This window comes from Augochlora pura, chromosome 7 (genome assembly GCF_028453695.1).
Source record: "Augochlora pura isolate Apur16 chromosome 7, APUR_v2.2.1, whole genome shotgun sequence".
NCBI classification, from domain to species: domain Eukaryota; kingdom Metazoa; phylum Arthropoda; class Insecta; order Hymenoptera; family Halictidae; genus Augochlora; species Augochlora pura.
The window spans coordinates 29288446-29308351 of NC_135778.1; the positions used below are offsets into that span (position 1 = coordinate 29288446).

The 19906-nt window shown below is 38.9% G+C and overlaps 1 protein-coding gene across 1 annotated transcript in view; it reads left to right on the top strand.

Moving 5' to 3' along the window:
• Window positions 1-19906, top strand: part of Dip-lambda (Dpr-interacting protein lambda) — a 135758-nt gene that overhangs the window by 39052 nt on the left and 76800 nt on the right. The gene's annotated exons all lie outside the window — the stretch shown is intronic.

Below are 19906 nucleotides of genomic sequence, written 5' to 3' on the forward strand. Positions count from 1 at the left end.
GGTTCGCGGGTGTGCCCAAAATTAGAATTCAACCGCGCCGTACGATTCCACGTGAAAAACCTCATCGAAAACATGGCAAGCGATTTTTTCGTACGACGCTCCGTTCACGAGTAAAACGAGATCGAAAACTTCCACGCCGCTCATAACAAAGTTGCAATTTTGAAACTCGTTTTTCTTGGGAACGGAGCCTCCTACGGTGAAACTTAGTTACACGATTTCGGCTCAGTTTTTCACGGGGAATTCGATTACGTAGGTCTGAACAGCGTATTCGTACCTGGCAAATTCGACGCGCCAGAATAATACTGAAAATCGATGGAAATTCGTTCTTTTTTTTTTTGTCACGGAAACGCAGCCGAGTATTAGGTCGATTCATTTGCTGTTTTCGAATGGCAGCTGGCTAAATTCTGGTTTTTCTCCTCGATGATAGGGGGTGAACGTGATCGAAATCCTGGGGAATCTATAGAGTTTTATTCGATCTATAAATTCGTACAGACCTGGACGAGATCCAGGAGCAACTGTTAGCGATTTTGCTGAGTGGTCAGTAGGTCATCGCGTAGGTGAAACGATATCGCGACGCAATGTGTGCGAATCTGCTGAATCACTGTAGGTAGACGGGGATAGATCGTCGAAGAAAAGAATTCCGCGCGAAGTATTTTCCGGTCGTTCCCACCCTCCGCGATAATTGAAAGACAGTCGAAACGACGCGATAGTCGTCGAGCGACGTTTACAACCACCGCGAACGAAGGGTAACACGATACAATTAATTTACAGTAAATTGAACAACACTTAAGATAAATGTAGGTAATTGGTAATATCTGTGGTACGTTTACAATAAATCTAGATGATTCGTAGTAATAAAACATTTTAGATGTTGATAGTTTGTAGTAAATTGTAGAACATTTAAAGTAAACGTAGACAACTTGCAGTGAATCATAAAGCATTTGAGATAAATGTAAATAATTTGTAATAAACTAAAGAACGTTCAAAATAAATCTAGATATTTTGTAATAAATTTTAAAACATTTTAAATGGATGTAGATAGTTTGTAGAGAATTATAGAGCATTTAAGATAAATGTAGATAATTTTTAGTACATTATGAGACATTTAAAATAAATGCAGGTAATTTACAATAAATTGAAAAACATGTCAGAAAGACGTAGAATATTCAAAATAAATCGAAGACATTTAAAGTGAACATAAATAATAAATCGATGAATATTCGAAATACATGAGAATAATTTGGAATAAATCGAGAAACTTTAATAGAAGTGAAAATAATTTCCAATAAATCGGGAAACATTTAAAATCGAAGAAAATAATGTACAATAAATCGAGAAGCATTTCAAGTAGTTGAAAATAATTTACAATAAATCGGAAAACAATTCAAGTGGGTGAAAATGATGTACTATAAATCGAGAAACATTTAAAGTAAATGTGAATAATTCACGATAAATGTCGCAAGATTTTGTACAGATAAAATTAACTCACAATAAATACAGAGACATCAAAAATACATGAAAACACGAAACAACAAATACAAAAATACATCAGATAATACAAAATACTACGAGATATTATAAAATGCTCGAGGAACGTCTAACAAACCGAAAGGAAAACAATACGAAGCAGCTCGAAGTAATATCGAATCGCAGGAAATAATAATCGAATTCATTTTCATGCCGTCACCGTCCTCCCCACCCCTTCCCCTATATCCCAGCCACTTGTTTTACGAGGCGAAAACCGTCGGATAAATCGGCCTCTCTCCCTCTCGCGCCCTTCTTTCCCGGCTCGGTCCATCATTTTCTGTTCCGCGGGTGGTTCCTTTTTTCGCCGTGGCCTCCTCCGCCACCCCCGTCCACCCTCCGCCCCACCGGAAGCAGCCCCGCGGCCAGGCTCGCAGCTCTCGCGCGCGGCGAGCATCTCGCAAGCGGGCGTATCCGAAGAATGCAAGGTGAAACGCGGTTCAACTGCAGAAAAGGAGATCGAGGTGTAGACAATGCGGCCGACCAGCGAAATGCTGATTCGCATTCCCGAAACGCCCGGTATTCCAGCGGTATTGCACGAAATTGCTGCACTCTGTCCGCGTCATTCCACGGCCGGTTTGTTGCAACAACACGGTTATTTCCTCGTTTCCTTCTACATTCCGTTAACTTATCTTTCCGTTGATTTTATGCTTCTCGCAGCGCCGCTCCCTCGCCCTCGCCCTCGCCCCCCCCCCCCTCCCCGCGCGCCCTGATTGCATTTAACTCTTGCCGCGACCACGCGCCGCCCTCCTTTGCCCGGAATCAATTCCTATTTCGCCGTAGATACAGGCACCCCGGAGATCGGAAATTTGCGATGAATATCGGTTATTACGAGTCAGATGTTTGTTTCGCGGTTGTTTTATCGTATTTCGTTTTATTTCTTTTCATGATGATGCAACGCTTCGGAATTTCTAAATTTTATGAGCAGACTTTGGATAGATGATTTTATTGGCGTATTTTCGCTCGCTGTTTTGTCGAACAATTTTTTAGGGAATGGTCTTTTAGCACAGCGAAAGCAGAATCTTCGGGCTTTAAAATGAGATAAGCTACGTTATCCTTCCATTTTTTTTTTTGTCGAAGTTGGAACAGAGTGAAAATGTCAAAGAGATGTTCAAGTTTATCCATTCTTTTGGAAAAAATCGGTATTTACATTTTTTTTCGCAAAAGTAGAAATTTTTTTAGCAAAACACAAGTAAGTTTATTGAAACTACAAACTTCGTGCTTTAAAATGGGGTAAATTTCATTACTCTACGATTTTTTGTCATAAAGTTGCACCACGTTCGATATATCAGGCTTTATAGAGACATTTGAATGCGACCACTTTTCGAGGAGAAACCGATCTTTTTATTTGTAATCACCATTTGAGATGGACATATTACAACAAAAAACGAGTGAACCTGCTAAAACTAGAAACTTCATCCCTTAAAATGAGCTAAATTAAATTGCTCTACGATTTTTTTTGCCGTAAAGTTGTACCACGTTGAGTTCTCCAAATTTTTGGAAATTTTTACTTTTGGGAACGGTACTTTTATAAAACTGTCGCATTAATACCAATAACAACAACAACAGTAATAGTAACAATAATAAGAATAAGGATAATAACAATAATAATAGTACTGCTATTATAGTTGCAATAACAGTAATAATAACGGTAATAACACAGCATAATAATATTTTATTAATTTACTACCGGTAGGCATATCCGCGGTAGTAATAACCACGATTACGAACGGTATAGCGATTACGTATTCCACCAGAGTCATGAATAAAATAATAGCAACACGGGCGAGCGTAATTTATTAATAAATAGAATAACCAAAGTGGAGTTTACTGGAATTAATAACTATTTATCGATTAGATTTTTTGTCGGACTTGTCGATGACGTAGCCACAGATAAAGATTAACGTTAATTTGTCGTTATTAACGACAACGTTAATAACATTTGCATTCGTTGAACAGAATAAAAGTAACAAAAGGTGTTGCACAGGCAACTGCGGCAGACATATCATTTCATTTTTCTTTAGCTCGGTCCTCAGGTGCAGGCCCCAGTCACAAACATACGACTTGTAATAATGTTGAGTGCGATAACATAATTTAGCCCGAGCGTGTGTGGCCAAGGGTTTGAAGAACGTCCGGGAGAATTACCAACCCGGAAAAATGCAGCTTTTTAGCGAGACGCAACAATTTACATTCGACAAAGCAGAACTCTGTTTCTACCGAGAGGCAGCGGGTCCAATTAGGGGGGACCACTTTCTGGATTTTTCCGAGGCTCGATGTCTGTGCGAAGCAATTTTACAATTTTTATTAAAACGTGTGCATTGTTTTAAGAAGGTGTAGGTGAATATTTTCAAGCTACGGCTACAATATTCATCAACCAGATATAATAATTTATATTCGACAAAGTAGAGTTGCATCGTTCGGATTAGGGAAGGCAACTTTTGGGATTTTTTGGTATGTAATGACCTGCTAGAAAATTTGTGGGTTTTATGTATATTGAGATAGCAGATTCAGGAAGAGTTAGGTGAATTTTTAGGTTAGAAAATTTACTTTTTAGCGAGCTGTGGTTAGGAATTTTAGCTAATTGAGTCGCTCTTATTTAAGTTTGGGATTTATGAAAAATTCATGATGTTAAAAATATTATAACTTTACGAAAAATAGTCGTGCGGCAATGAACCTAACCTTATTTTGAAGCCTGAAGTGTCTACTTTCAGACGCCATTAGTCGCTTTTCTACTAAAAAGCTGCTTTACAAATTGGCGGATGGGAAACCTCGCTCTAGAATTCGCACCATAATCTCTAGAAAGTAGACAATTTTAAAAATATTGTAAATTCGTGAAAAAAAATCGTATAACAATGAACCTAACCTCATTTTAAAGCCTGAAATCTCTACTTTGACACTACATAATTCAATTTCATTAAAAAAAATTGTTCATAGATACAGCACGTCGAAAACTGTAACAAGTTACACTAGCCAAAATCATATCTGAAATCCTGCGATTAAAAAAATCAACTTGTCAATATTTAATAATTAAATAAATGAGCAGAAAATTCTGTAACTTTCACAACAGCTAGACAGCAGTTTAGCAGACATAGAGAAAAATGGCTAGCCCCGAATGCCCACAATTCCGTGAGATATAACAATCGGATTGTCCCGTTCGGTGGAATCCATAACACCGAATTTCCCATCGAAACGACTCGAGCTTTTCAAGCCTCGGGATGCCATTACCGAGAGGACCACCCTGTACATACGGCATGTACACGTGTACACTCGAGGCTTTAATATATGTATATATGTCAGACGCATAAACAGTCACGTACAATATTACTGGTTAGAGGAATCAAATTTCCGTTACTTCGATCCTGGGTTTCCCTGATCCTATCACCTTACTGGCACGGGACGAGGATTATATAGCCGGTAGCATAGAGATATACGAAATACCTGGCCGCCTCCAGCCCCTTTAGATATTGTAGAAAATCGTTCGTCAAATTTCAGGCTCGAATTCCCTCGCAGTGAATTTAATTCGACATACATGAACATCAAACGCGAAATACTTCGATTGCCAATATTTAATTAATAATTATAATATTTGAACAGGTGGCTTAATGGAAATATTCGATTATCGTGTTACATTCACGGCGCCCGCTTATCAATTACAATCACAATGTTCGATTGTTAGCGCCGTTGAAAATGCATAGAACATATTTATATAATAATTCTGGAATATATGCGTACCGACGTAACCAGCTTCTCACGTGTGTAATATCTTCGAAAAAGTAGTTGACTAAAATTGAATTATGTGGTGAGAAAGTAGACGTTTCAAGCTTTAAAATGAGGTTAGTTTCGTTGTTGGACGATTTTTTTTCAGAAAGTTATAGTGTTTTAAAAATCATCAATTTTCCGGGGAGATTGGAGCGAGATTTCCCAGCTGCCATTTCTTAAATCAATTTTTTAGGAGAGAAGTGACTAATGGCTACCGAAAGTAGAGAACTTTAGGCTTTAAGATGAGGTTAGGTTCATCCTCCAACGATTTTTTCTCACAAAGTTACAGTATCTTAAATATCATCAATTTTTCGAAAATCAGATATTTCGTGCTAAATCTAGAGCGTCGTATCGTAAATAAATTTTCTAGAAAAGAACTAACTAATAGCATCTAAAAGTAGAGACTTCAAGCTTTAAAATAAGGTTATGTACATTATTCCACGATTTTCACGTGTTAGCAATTACAATTAAAATATTCGATTGTCAACACCAATGAAAATGCATAAGCATCGATTGCAATCAACGATGCAATTCCTATCGGATTGATTTCATTAGCGGTTGATTTGATTTAAAGATCGATTTCATTTAAAAATCGATTTGGATATCGAATTGTGCTCGCTGTTAAGAAGGCGTTCGATACGTCGATCGATCTCTTATCGACGATCATCTGTTCGGCGAAACTGAGCCAGAGGGGTCCTCCACGGCAATGGAATAAAAGGAACGCCCTATGGAAAATAGAAGAACGGGGAATACGTTTTACCCGGCCGATATCGGAGAAATTCTTACTCACTTCTTGCCGATCGAGACCAGTGCAGTTTCAGACGGGGCACGTATGTCTCCGTCTCGGTATAAAGTAGCATGTATCGATTCCACGACGATTGGTTACTTCGACTCCAAAAATGGCTGCGAGCACCGACCAGGAACAGTGGCTTCGGAAAAAATCAACCCCACTGTCTGACAATGTTTTCACGCTTCCCGAAACTTGGAATTTTTTCTCGATGTTCTTCAAAGTGCTGCCTAACCGTGGTAATAATTTCAAGATTTTCAACTCAATTGTTTAATTATTAATAATTGCCAAAGTTGCCTTTTCTACTTGCGAGATATCAGAAATTACTAATTTTTACTTTGACTCGTATGACTTGTCACAGCTTTCCGTATCCTGTATTCGTAAATAATTTTTTAGACGAAAATGATTTATGTGATAGAAAAGTAGAGATTTCAGGCTTTAAAATGAGGCTTGGATCATTGCTATACGTCCTTTTTTCACGAAGTTATAGTATTTTGAATATCGTCTATTTTGGAAGGTCAAACATTTCGTCTAGTATATTTGGGTTGAGGTTTTTAATTGACAACATCACAGAACAATTTTTCAAATAAATTATCTACCACTGTTTGAAAGCAGACGCTTCAAGCTTTTAAATAAGCTAAGTCCCACAGCTACTTCTTTATTCCTACTTCTTTACCACAAAGTTATATTAGCTTAAATATCGACAATATTTCAAAGAACTAAAAACATCTATAAAAGTACTCCGACCTTATAACATTCAAAAATCTATTTTCCAAATCGAAAAATTGTCTCAACCTTCTCCAAAGAACTCTATAATCACAGATAAATTCACAAAAAAATCTATGCAACCATTCGATTATTAAAAATCTCTAACAACAAGCCATAAATATTGGCGATCTCTGAGACGATTTACAGTTGTTTCACAGAACCTCCCGCCTATAAAAATTAATATTCCATCAACAAATGAGCTTCCCGCGTCTACAATTTTTCCACAAACTCCTTAAAGTACTGTACAAACATGGTAAATATTTCATAATTTTCTGCTCGGTCGTTTATTTATTAAAAATTCCAGAACGCGTGGCTTTTAATCGACGATCGCCGCCCGTCCTTCTCTTCGAAGGAAGAAAGAAGGAGCGGTTCTCCCGAGCTCCGAGGACGATTTCGCAGAACGAGGGAAAGTATCGTATGCCGAACGACGTCCCGGATCGATCTTGAACGCTTCGGAGGTGTTGCACGAGCTTGTACACCCACGCACGGGGGGGGACCTAGACCCAAACGCAGCGCGCTCGTTTAATTCAATGGCCAAATTAAAAGTTCCCTACGAGCGGCGTTCTTCGTTGATGCATGCAATTACCATCTCCATGGAATTCTAATTTGAAACTTGCAGTCCGTGACCCGACTACTATTGCTTCGTTCCTTCCCCGGGAACTTATGTCGCTCGGTTTCGAGGCTCTAACGAGTCGACCGGAATGCAAGAATGACTGAAAGATAGATTTATAGCACGCGTCGGGCAACCGGTGTTTTTACTTCGACAAATAACGATCTCGAGAACTTTCGGAACGACGAGAACTATACTCTATTTCATCGCAAAATGTTTACTATATCAAAATAATAATATAGTATGTTTTTTGCGGGTAGTTTACTACAGCGAATTAATGACCATAGTCAACTTTTTAGCAAGCTGTTTGATATGCTAAAATAATGGAATTACGAATGAATACTGTTTTATTTATAATTTTGAAATAGGTGAATATTTGTTATTGAAAAAATTAGGGTGTATTCTCAAAACACGGTTGAATTAATCTGCAAAGTTGCAAAATGATAGCTGCAGTAGTTGTTTTTATAATAATTATTATATCGTTGGATATTTTACAAAATCGAGTACTTCTGCTGATCCGAACAATTTTAACTATAACTTCAAAACAAATAGATAAATTTAATTAGAAAAATCACTGTACATTCTTCGAACATGGTTGAAAACACGGAAAAGGTTTCAGAACGATGCAATAAATAATTGATAATTGACGAGCAAACGTTGTCGAATTAATAATCCCAAAATTCCGAGATACCGAGCTATCCCATGATTTACGCAATAGTTCTTGCACAGCGAATGCATTGTCCCGACCACAGCCGAGCTACAGATACCGGTAGATATCGCGGATAGTTCTTGCACCTGTAGATATCGGTTTCCAGGGGGGGGGGGGGAGGAGGCCATTCGATTGACTCCGCCGCCAGAATTTCATTTCACACTTTCCACGATGCTTCTCGCGTATACCTGTCCTCTGCGTATAATAAGTTGCGATATCATAACGATACCACGCTCGGGAAATTGAAATGCAACACACGGAACGTCACGCCGTGGAAGGTGAATGTAAATAACCTGGCCATTATCGATTTGACAGAGATCCAAACGCGCCCTGCCATATTGCGCGTTTATTGCTGGCAACGTCTCCCGGGGAACCCCATTATCTGATCTTTTCGGTCCGATACGTCGCGCGGATATAAAAAATAACTCAGGCGACGTCGAAGCAGAAGCTTTTAGCTTCAAAATGAGCCGTGGTAGATTGTTGCGTGATATTTTTGGACGATGTTATAAAGCGTACAACATTATAGAGTGTATAGCGTGTTAGAAGTTCGTGAAATTCCAGGGGTGAAGATATCTCGTTGGTTTATAATCTGATTTGGATTGATGAAATACTCTAAATAAAAAATCAATTAAGTGGTGATAAAGTAAAAGCTTTAGGCTTTAAAATAAGCTAAAGTAGATCGTTGTGTGATTTTCTGTCAAGAAATTATAGAAGCTTGAAGTTTGTAAAGTTTTTGGGAAAATTTAGGTTGGTGAAAGATTTATGTCAAATATACCCCTTTGGTCTATCAATTGATTTGCATTGAATAATATCCTATATAAAAAATCCGTTAAGAGTAGTTAAAGTACAGGCTCCAAGCTTTAAGATAAGCTAAAAAAAAGGTTGATGCACAATTTTCTTTTAAGAAACTACAGTAGGTTGAATTTTGTATATTGTCTAAGAACGATTTAATTTTGTAAAAATTCTTCAGAAAACACACCCCCACACTTTGTCATCGAATTTCTACTAAAAAAATTTCTACAAAAAATATTCCTTAAGGGTGATTAAAGTAGACGCTTTGAGCTTTAAAACGAGCTGACTTAAATTATTTTACGATTTTTTTACTCAAAGCTACAATAAGTTGAATTTTGTAAACCGTCCAAAAAATTAATACATTAAAATTCTTAAGCAAAACACACCCCCACACTTTGTCATCGAATTTGTACTAAAAAAATTTCTACATAAAATATTCCTTAAGGGTGATTAAAGTCGAAACTTCAAGCTTTAAAACGAGCTAAATTGGATCGTTGTGCGATCATTTTTCACGAAGTTGCGGTAGATCGAATTTCAGTGAATACTTGAAAAAAGTATCTATCTAAACACTTTTCAAGTGTTTTTCATTTCTCTCGGAAACCATAAGCGGAGTGTAGCGTGATAATGTGGCTAGCACAATATTTGCAAAGGTTCGGGGCTGCAAATTTTTCGCAAGCAAATAACTTAACCACCGAGTGGCGGTGTGTGGCCTCATATATGTTGGCGTTTCATTTCCGGCGGATAGGTTCGTTCATAGATAACAACTTCCGCGTTACATGCGGCTTTTATTATTGAACCGCAATTTATTTCAGCCTCGCTATGAAAGCATAAAGAACTCCCCAAACCGAGCTGAAGCCGCGGACTAAACGAAATGCAAAATCCAATCCTTGACAAATTAAAAAGGAAAATCGACGACGCGATTTAAGGATTTTCAAGATTTCTTTTGAAATATTTCTTCGAGAAAATAATTCTTCAGATATCGTTTATTAAGCATTATATTATTCGTTCGTATTTTTATTATTGCTGCTTTTAATATATTTAATAAGGAAAGTAAATGTAAATGTCAACATTATGAGTAAATTACTTCTTCTTCGAATATTTATTTTAGAAACTGATTTTCAGAAGTGATTTGGAAAGTATTTATTCTATTATTTAATAAAAAAGCGCCACTTAAAATATAATGAAAAATGCAATCTAAAAGAACAATAAATAAATATCAACACTGTGAAAAATGATTTTTTTTCCGAGTATTTATATTTGAAATAATTGGAGAATGATATAGAAAATTGAATTTCATTGTCGAAGAGAAATGGTTTCGGAGATGTTAATTTTTGCGATCGTCTCGACTATTTCGTGGTCGAATTAAAAATCAATGCGGCGGACCACACGGAGTGGTGCCGCAGTTCCAGAAGAACGACGGAAGAATCTGTTGAAATCTGGGATCAAAGTTCCATCACTTTGATCCCTGGATTTTCAGTGGCGTCCTCCGCGCGCGCCTGTGTTTGAAAAATATATACATTTCCTCGCGGCAGACAGTGCCGATGCAGGCTCTATATCATGGTGTTGCGGGGAACAGGCTCCGTTCTTTCCGAAATTGACAGTTTTGCTTTATCAACCCTGTGGCCGACACCCTGCGGCATACGCAGCGTTGCAAAGAATCCGATTAAATCGAAATTCAAGCGGAGTCGTCTCTTCTATCACAAGTATATAAAATAATTAAAAGTGAAGGGCGTGTCGTTTTGCAACTTCGCAGATATTTTCAACGATCTTTGAAAAATATATAATTATTTTTACAGGCTAGAATGTTCACAGAATTTCAAGTGACAACGATAATCGAAAATCAAAAACTTGAATACTGAAATCGTTCGAACATTCGGGAATTTTTTACGAAGCATCCAGTGAAGAGATTGTTGCAACAAAATTCTAGAATATTGTTTAAACATTGTTTTAAGAGGAAAAGATATTCATTCTCTAAAAGTTTGAAAATTAGGTATCAGAAGAAATTGTTAAGGTTATAGTTGGGTGTTGTGACAGATTAACATCTGGGATCGCGATAAATTGTAATAATATCTTTTGTTATGATAATATTAGTTATATCAGTAATTATAATATAAATCACGTTAGCAACGTTAATAATAATAGTGTTAATATTAATAGTAATAATATTGATAACAGTAAATATTAATAGTCCTAACAATACTAATATTAATAATATTAAAATAATGCTAATATTAATAATCATATTAATAACAATAATGCTAACAAGAAATTTGATTAGTCGGCGAACTGCTCGAGTCCCTGAAATTTTATTGGCCGGAATAATACGAGGCGGAGAGGCAACTAATCAGATTAAGGGATCGCGCGAACAAAGGAGAAGAAACGAAGGAACGAAGGGCGACAGCGGTGCGGCTCGACGAAATTATCGCGTCCCGCTGCTATTTTATCTGCATCGGTGTTTAAACAACTCCCATTATTTTCGGAATGCAGCGCCGGTCCGCGGACCGTTAGAACGTTCAAAGTAAAATATCGCCGCACCCGCGTTATCGCGCCTCGCGATCGAATGTTCTAATTATTCCGCAGCCCTCCGTGTAGTCATTGTACCGTCCCAGTCACTCGGAACTTCGATTAAAATTGTTCGCGGGCTCTTCCCAGGTGATTCTACCTGCGCAGAGCCGAGAACTTGGGGCTCGAGCGCGACGCCCGACCAACGTCGGAACGAAAATGTAACCGAGTAAGAATCACCGCTGCGGTAGGTGACATTTTCGAGAACGAATTTAATGCGACAGAGGTGTCGCGGAGAAAAAGGTTAGGGGTTCTGAAAGAAGAGACTTCGCTCTTTAAAATAAGCTAAAATGCATTGCTCCGTGATCATTTTTTATTAAATTATAACGCTTTGAAATTTTCGGATTTGGTGAACAGATTTTTATTTAGAAATTTTGTTTGTATGGTAATGTCGTTACGTTATTGATTGCTGCATAGTGGAACAATTTTTTAGGGAAGGGCGATTAAGCGTAGTGAAACTAGGGTCTTTAACCTTGAAAATGAGATATGCTACGTTGTCCTTCGATTTTTTGAAAAGAAGTTGCAGTATGATGAAAATTTCAGAGTTTGTAGAGGCGTTTTAATTTGTCAATGTTTTTAAGGAGAAATCGGTCTTTACTGTTTTAATCATCAATTGGAGTAGGCATGATCCAACAGAAAACAAGCAAGCCTGTTGAAACTAGAAGCTTCGAGCTTTAAAATAAGCTAAACCTCATTGTTCTACAATAATTTCTCATAAAGCTACAGTACTACAAAGCGGATAAAACAATATTTTCAATCAAATAATATTTAACTTTTACCTTGGCCGGCGAGATCACCAGATTTGAATATTATTGAAAATGTCTGGGGACAGTTAACTCGTAACGTCTACAGGAAATGTAGACAGTTTAATTCAATTGAAGAGTTAAAAGCCGCGATTGAAGAGAGTTGGAACGCAATTTCGCGGAGTTATTTAAAAAATTTATATAAATCACTACCTAGGAGAATGTCAGCGGTTCTAGAAATGAAAGGAACGTGTACACATTATTGAAATTCAATAAAACATTAAAATTGAATAAAAATCATATTTTCTTCTGCACGAGTCCTATCATTTTGTCGTACTCGTCCTTTACAGAAACAGATATAATTCCTGTAAAGAAAACATAATCAGTGGTTGTCTTCTCGCGTGTTAATAAAGAAGGGGTAGAGTTTATACAGCTACATGTAAAACCTTTCTATGCATTATTGGTTTTGAGAAACGCGAAAAATTCTGGGATGTCCTATCATTTTGTCGCGCAGTGTACACCAGATTAAACATCCTCAATTCCGAGGGCAAGATTTCCCTCGAAGATCCACCGAATTCACGATCCTCCTCCAGGCGTTCGGTGTTCGATAGCTGGTGTCGGGTCACTGTTGGCCGGCAGAATAAAATAAAGAAGCGGAAGGGACGTCCAGGGTCGTGGCAACGACCCCGTGCCGCACGGCTATCCCCCACCGACAAAGGCTCTTCCGGAGCTTATTATTATTTGTTCGACGACGGGTGCCGCATGGGCCGCGTCCCTCGGCGCATTTTCTTTCGGTATCAGATAATCCCTGGGAGAAACACAGACACGCGCTCGTATAGCAACGCGAATAAACGCGGCGCGGACAGCTGCGAATCTACGAAATACGAGAATCCCCGAAAAGCAAACCCTACCCGACCATAATCGCCCTCTCACGCTCTTATCATCTCGAGATTCGACGTTTTTCGCGTATCTCTTCACGCAGATCGTTATATCCCCGCTGGAAAATGGACCGTCGAAGCTGAAAATTTCACTCGGCGTTCTTCAAAGTGCTGTCCGAGCGTGGTAAAAGCTTCAACATTTTCCACTCAATTGTTTAATCATTAAAAATTACTGAAGATTTTTTTTTAATTGCAAGATTTCAGAAATATTTTTACTTTGCGTGGTGCATCTTGTCACAGTTTTCCGCGTGCTGTGTACGTTAATAATTTTTTAGGCAAAAATAAATTATGCAGCGAGAAAGTAGATATTTTGGGCTTTAAAATGAAATTAGGTACAATGTCAAACGATTTTTTGTCGCAAAATTATAGTATTTTGAATATTGTCAATATTTTGAAAATTAGAAGTTTTGTGGAAAATGTAGAGCGAGATTTATTATTCGTCATTTCGTAAATAAATTTTTTAGAGACAAGTGAATTACGGTGTTTTAAAGAAGACACTCCAAACTTTAAAGTGAGGTTTAGGTTCATTGTTCCACGATTTTCATTCACGAAGTTATAATATTTCAAATATCATGAATTTCTTCAAAGATTATTCGTGTACATGTGAACTGCAAATCAGTTCTTTCAAATAAACTAACTAATACTGTCTGAAGAAAATAGACGCTTCAGGCTCTAAAACAAGCCTAGTTTCATTGTTGCAAAATTTTTCTCAACAAAGTTACAGCAGCTTCAATATCGTCAATTTTCGAAAACTACAAATTTCATCGAAGCGACTGAAATTTAGAACAAGTTTTTTTTTGTTCTTCCCCTGTCGTCGCCTAACTCGAAGCTTCATTTCCTCGAATCGTCCCCGTCCAAGGTGCACCACCCTAAAAAATGACAATCCGTCATGACAATTACGCTGCGGTAGCTTATCCGTCACATTCGAGGCGAGATTCGTCCGCGAGGAAATTAAACGCGCGTTGTAAACTGGTATAATGAAGGTCGCTGGCAGTGTTCGCCGAGATCTCGCTGGCCTTTCTCCGCTAGGCAAGATTAATTCGGGGTCCTCGCTTCACTCGCCATGATATTTTGTTGTCGGTTTGGCTTTTTTATTACGATTTACAAGATTGCAAATCGCGACCGTGTCGCGTGATTAATAGAGCAAGATCGATTGTCTTGAGACAAGGGATAGGGGATGTTTGTTCTGTTGGAACTCCGCGAACGGAGATCAGAGGTCAATGCGGCTGACCTCATTTTCAACGGTGAACACTCTAGTTTCACTATGTCGAATATAGCTCTCGCAGAATGACTTTGTTGCGAGTGGTTTGCGAAGAAGCAGAGAAGCTTTTGCTCTCGAAAAATCTATTTCGATGTCCTCGCGAAGTCTGTCGACTTTGGCTTGTTGTCATTGACGAAATAAAAATCGGAGAACAATGTAGCTCGACTTATTTTCAAGGTCGAAGTCCCTAGTTTCACTATGTTGACCTTGATTTTCCCAAAATATTTTTTACTACATGTGGTAGAAAAAAAAAGCGAAGGCAATTACGGTTTGAAAAATTTGATCAATTCAAATGTCTTCAAAAAGTCTGTCAACTTTAAACAATCGCAACTCGGTAAAAAAATATCGCGCAACAATGTATCACAGCACACATAGATGTATAATCTGTTACGGGATGCTTGTTGAGCCACATAACAGAACATTAAGCGAGGCGCGTAACTCGGAGGGGGGGGGGGGGGGTGCACAATCCATATAAATCGTAATGTTATTTTATAGCGCGTATTGTTTGTCAATCAATGTAATTGTTTAATTAGACGAACGTTCTATTGCATCTGTTACAGGACGAACATCAAAGCCGACCACCTGCAGTTTTGATGAAACTATACAGGTCAGTGGAGACGAAATTCGTCTGCATAAACAAATCCACTACATTTTTCTGATGGCCGCAATAAATCCGGATCGGTTTCAATGTATAAATATTTGCCCCGTCCGTCTGAAAATGTATTTACACTAAAGTGGATTTGTAGCTGCGCCAATATTTAACCGTTAATCAATATTCGATATTCCAGCCGTGCCGCGGCCGAGCAGAAATTGTAGAAATCAAGGCTAAATTCATTCCGGTGTCTAAACAAATTATTACTACTGCGCCCGCTAACGTCCCCGCAAGAGACGACCCATTAAATCAATACCATTACAGCGACCGTATTAATTAATTAATTAATTAATTCCATTTATTAACACAACAGATTAATAGAAGCGCGCCCATCCTTTGACCGTACTTGTTTCGATTATCCGGTTCGTAAAACTGAGGAAAAAAAACGTACGTCACTTTTTTTGGGGGGCTCGTTATAAATTGGACAATTCGAGCCGGTTGCAGCGCCGAGGAAAATTTTACAACGTTTCTACGGGCGTTCAAGTCTGCAACATTTTAGAGAGAAAATGTGCTTTGGTTTCCTATCAGCTGAATCTGCAGAGAATTTTTTAGACGAATATGAATTACGCTGTTGAAAAATAGAGATTTTGGGCTTTAATTTAAGGTTAGCTTCACTGTGGCGCGATTTTTTTTCGAAAAGTTATAGTATTTTGAAAATTGCATGTTTTGTGTGAAGTGTAGAGCAAAGTACCCATCCGTCATATCATAAATAAATTTTTTAGAAACAAGTGACTAATGGCGTCTGAAAGTAGATTCTTTAGGCTTTAAAATGAGGTTAGGTACACTGTCAAATGATTTTTTTTTCACAAAATTATAGTACTTTGAATATCATCAATTTTTCGAGAATCAGATATTTTTCGTGCAAAATCTAGAGTCAGATTTCCGGCCAGTCATATGATAATTAAATGTTTTTTAAAAAAAAGTAACTTATAGCATCTGAAAGTAGGCACTTCAAGCTTCAAATCAAGCCTACACTCGTTACCGTACTATCTTTTTTCGCAAAGTTACAGCAGCTCGAATATCGTCGATTCTTCGAAAAACTCGAAGCTCCGAGGAAAACGCTTCGACGACATAATTAATATAAATAATAATTTCGAGCATCGCTGATAAAGTAGAATCGGGCAGGATTCTTTGAAGTTCGATTTGCGGCGAAGCCCGCGCATTACGGGTGAAATCGAGCGTGCACTTGCGCCGCGGACATTTAAATTCGGCCGAGCAACAGATCCCGCAAATAATACTTCATGTGCGGCGACTTCAAAGGGACTTATTCGAATCGATCGGGCCGGGCATATCCGGCATGTAACCGCGGCAACTGGACAAGTTGATTAATCGTTGGGGATAGGTGGACGCGGCGCAGGTACACGAGTGTGGTCCGGCTTCGTAATTGAATTGACTAATATGGAAAACCGAGACATAATAGGGCCGACCCATAACTGTGCCCGATGCGAATTCATCAGGGAATCCATTAATGTGGGCGCAGTACGGTACCCATCTGCTTTCTTGTCGCTGGTTGCACGCCGATATCCCGTGTCCTTCGCGTGTCTACCCCCCCTCCTCTCTTGTTCCGCGTTATTACTTCTAGGGAAATTTATTTCGCCGGCCGGATCGATGGAACGTAATTTCCATTATTTAATTGCCGGCATGTTAATTAAGCGCGCGGTCGGTATTTAATTATCGACTCTTTGATTCCGGCGTCCGGGAGTCTTGGGAAATTTCTTTTTCAATTTCAATTTGCAAGTCGTCGGTGGCAATTTTCGGTCTAGCGAGATCTCGACTTGGTACATATTCTCTGCGGAATCCTGGGATACAAATTGTTTAGATTCGGATCGTTGCAATTTTATCGGAGAAAATCGCACAGTGATCTGATTAGGCTGGTGTTAAAGAGAACAGTTTCTACCTTCGACATGTTCTAGGGTTTTTCATTTGGACCATTTTTAGACCGCGGCTGATGAGAAAACAATGAGGCTGCGGTTTGTGACGATTTGTAAACTTGCATGTCCCTAGGCTGTTTCAGCTATTGTAACTTTGTAAAAAACGATCGTACGATGATCTGACTTAGCTCATTTTAAAGCTTATAGTTTCTATTTTTATAGTACGTAAGTTATTTTTTATTTAAGTAATGTTTTATTCACAAATCAAATAGAAAAACAGGAAGCAAAAAATCTTGCAAACTCAAATGCCTCTACGAAAGTCCACAAAATTGAATATACTATAACTTCGTAAAAAACACACACGCGCGATAATCTATCACAGCTCATTTCAAAGCTTGAAGTCTCTACTTTCACCAACCCTAAGCGATTTTTTATTAGCACAATTTTCTTTAATTTAAATCGAGCAGGAAACCAAAGACGCGTCCTTCCTTCACGCGTTTCGAAAACTCGAGATTCAAAGCGCTGCAACTTCGTAAAAAGAAACCGTAGAATAGTCCACGTTAGCTTGTTCGAAAGCTGAAATCTTCTACTAAAACCTCTACGGATTGTCCTTTCCCGACGATATTTTCCGAAGCGAGTTTTCAACGTCCCCCAAGCCGGTCGCCACCGCCGTTAATTGTTTCGCGCCGGCGGAATTGGAGCCCGCGTTTGCCGGTGTAACTCAAAAGTATGTGTGTCCTCGGTCGAAGTTCGACAGCCGGCCCCGACGTAGTCGATCCCACCGTCTAACAAAGTCATCGAAAGCATCGGGGCGTTCAGCTTCTCCGACTTCCTCCACGCAGGAAGCCGGGATTAGTGCTGGTTTCTGTTCATCCGACGCTGATGGAATCTGAGCCTTCATTTAGCCCGCTCCTGTCAAGCCTTTCTCCTCCACCGACAGTTACCCCGCCCTCCTCGAGTTCATCTTTCGCCGATCTATGTTGCATCGCGGATGCAAATGTCCTGCATACGTTACCGAATGACTCAACCCCCCCCCCCCCCCCACCCTAGCCCCTCAAAATCCTCGAAACACTTTACGCAAATCTGTCCCGCATCCACGGAAATGTACCTAGAAATCCACGGGATCGCGTCTAGGGAATTTCGTCAATTAAATCTGGTGAACACTGCGCGACGAAAGTGGCCTTTTCGTGGTCAGACAAGAAGATTAGGAGTCGAATTCGTCCGGAATATTTGACGAATTATATGTGAGATCTGCTCGAATTTTCGGCGTACGAATACCTCTTCGTTTCCTATCTGATTTGGATCGGAAAAATATATTACGAAAAAAATGAACCAAGTAGCGATAAAATAAAGACTTCGAGCTCTGAAATGAGCTAAAGTAGATTATTGTACGAATTTTGTTGACGAAATTATAGTAGTTTGAATTTTGTAAGCTTTCTGAGAGAATTCGAGTTTGTGAAATTCTTAGGTGAAGTACACCCCTTCGTTCAATCCATGGATTTGTACTAAAAAAATGTCTACACAAAAAATCCATTAGGAGACATTAAAGTAGAAGCGTTCAGCTTTAAAATGAGCTGAATTAGACGGTCGCGCGATGATTTTTTTCTCGCAGAGCTACAATAAGTTGAATTTCGTAAACCATCCAAGGAATTTAATTTGTGAAAATTCTTAAGGATAATACACCCCCCTTGCTTTATCACCGGATTCGTACTAAAAAACTTTCCACATAAAAGATCCCTCAAGGGGCATTAAAGCAGAAGTTTCGAGCTTTAAAATGAGCTAAATTAGATTCCGCTACGATTTTTTTTCTCAGGAAGTTACAGCAGAGTCAATTTCGTAAATTGTCCAACAGTAACTTTCGCCTCTCAGAAGTCTCGTTTACGAATTTCAACGATCTTAGATTCGTTTTTAAAAAGGAGAATATTAAAAATGAAAATGAGAAACCGAATGAAACTGTGTAATATCGGTTTTTGAAAATGGCGGACAGCATCGGGAGAAAGTCCGAATCGGCTCGCGTAGGTCGTACAGTTTCGTATACCGGGTGCGATAGAATTATTGCGGGGCCCTTCGTTTTCGAATTAACATAGTTAGCCATAGTTCGAAAGCGATGTATAAAACATTGGCAGCGACGTCAGAACTTTCCGCGCGCTGGCTTTCCACTCCGGCCTGTTCTTTCCTTTTTTTTTTCTCTCGCGCAGCTCCGCCGACGCTTCACGCTCGAATCCCTCTGGCTTTTAGATCTCATTAAATTGCATTCTAGTTATCGAATTAAAGCGCAGGCTACGTCGAACGAAAGCCATTCCCTTTAATTCTCCAATTTGCCGAGAGGAACGTAATCTCAATGGACAGATTGTTCCGAGAGTTTCGCCCGAGCTAAAAATCACTTCGACAATTCCCTCCGGTGTCGTTCTTTTTCTTTGCCGGAACTTTCTCAAAATCTGCGACGCCTCGCCTCCGAAATCCTTTTACAAGATCGGTGATTGCGCCGGAACTGTAGCTTTGCTTGCCGCTTTCGACAACCGTTCCGAAGAAATTAGCCGGCGGCGACGCTGCAGGAACAGGCTTCAAGCTTCGAAATCGGCTGAATTACATTGCTGTACGATTTTTTTCGTCGAATTACAGTAGGTTCAATTTTGTATATTGTCTGAGAAGTATTTCAGTTTTTAAAATTCTTCTGGAGACGCACCCCTCTGTTCTATCAATGAGTATGTTCTAAAAAAATTTCTCTACACGAATCCCTTAAGAGGCATTAAAGTAGGGACTTCAACCTGTAAAATGAGCTAAATTAAGTAGTTATACGATTTTTTTTTACTAATCGACAGTAGGTTCAATTTTGTATATTGTCTGAGAAGTATTTCAGTTTCCAGAATTCTTCCGGAGATGCACCCCTCTGTTCTATCAATAAGATTGTTCTATAAAAATGTTGTCTA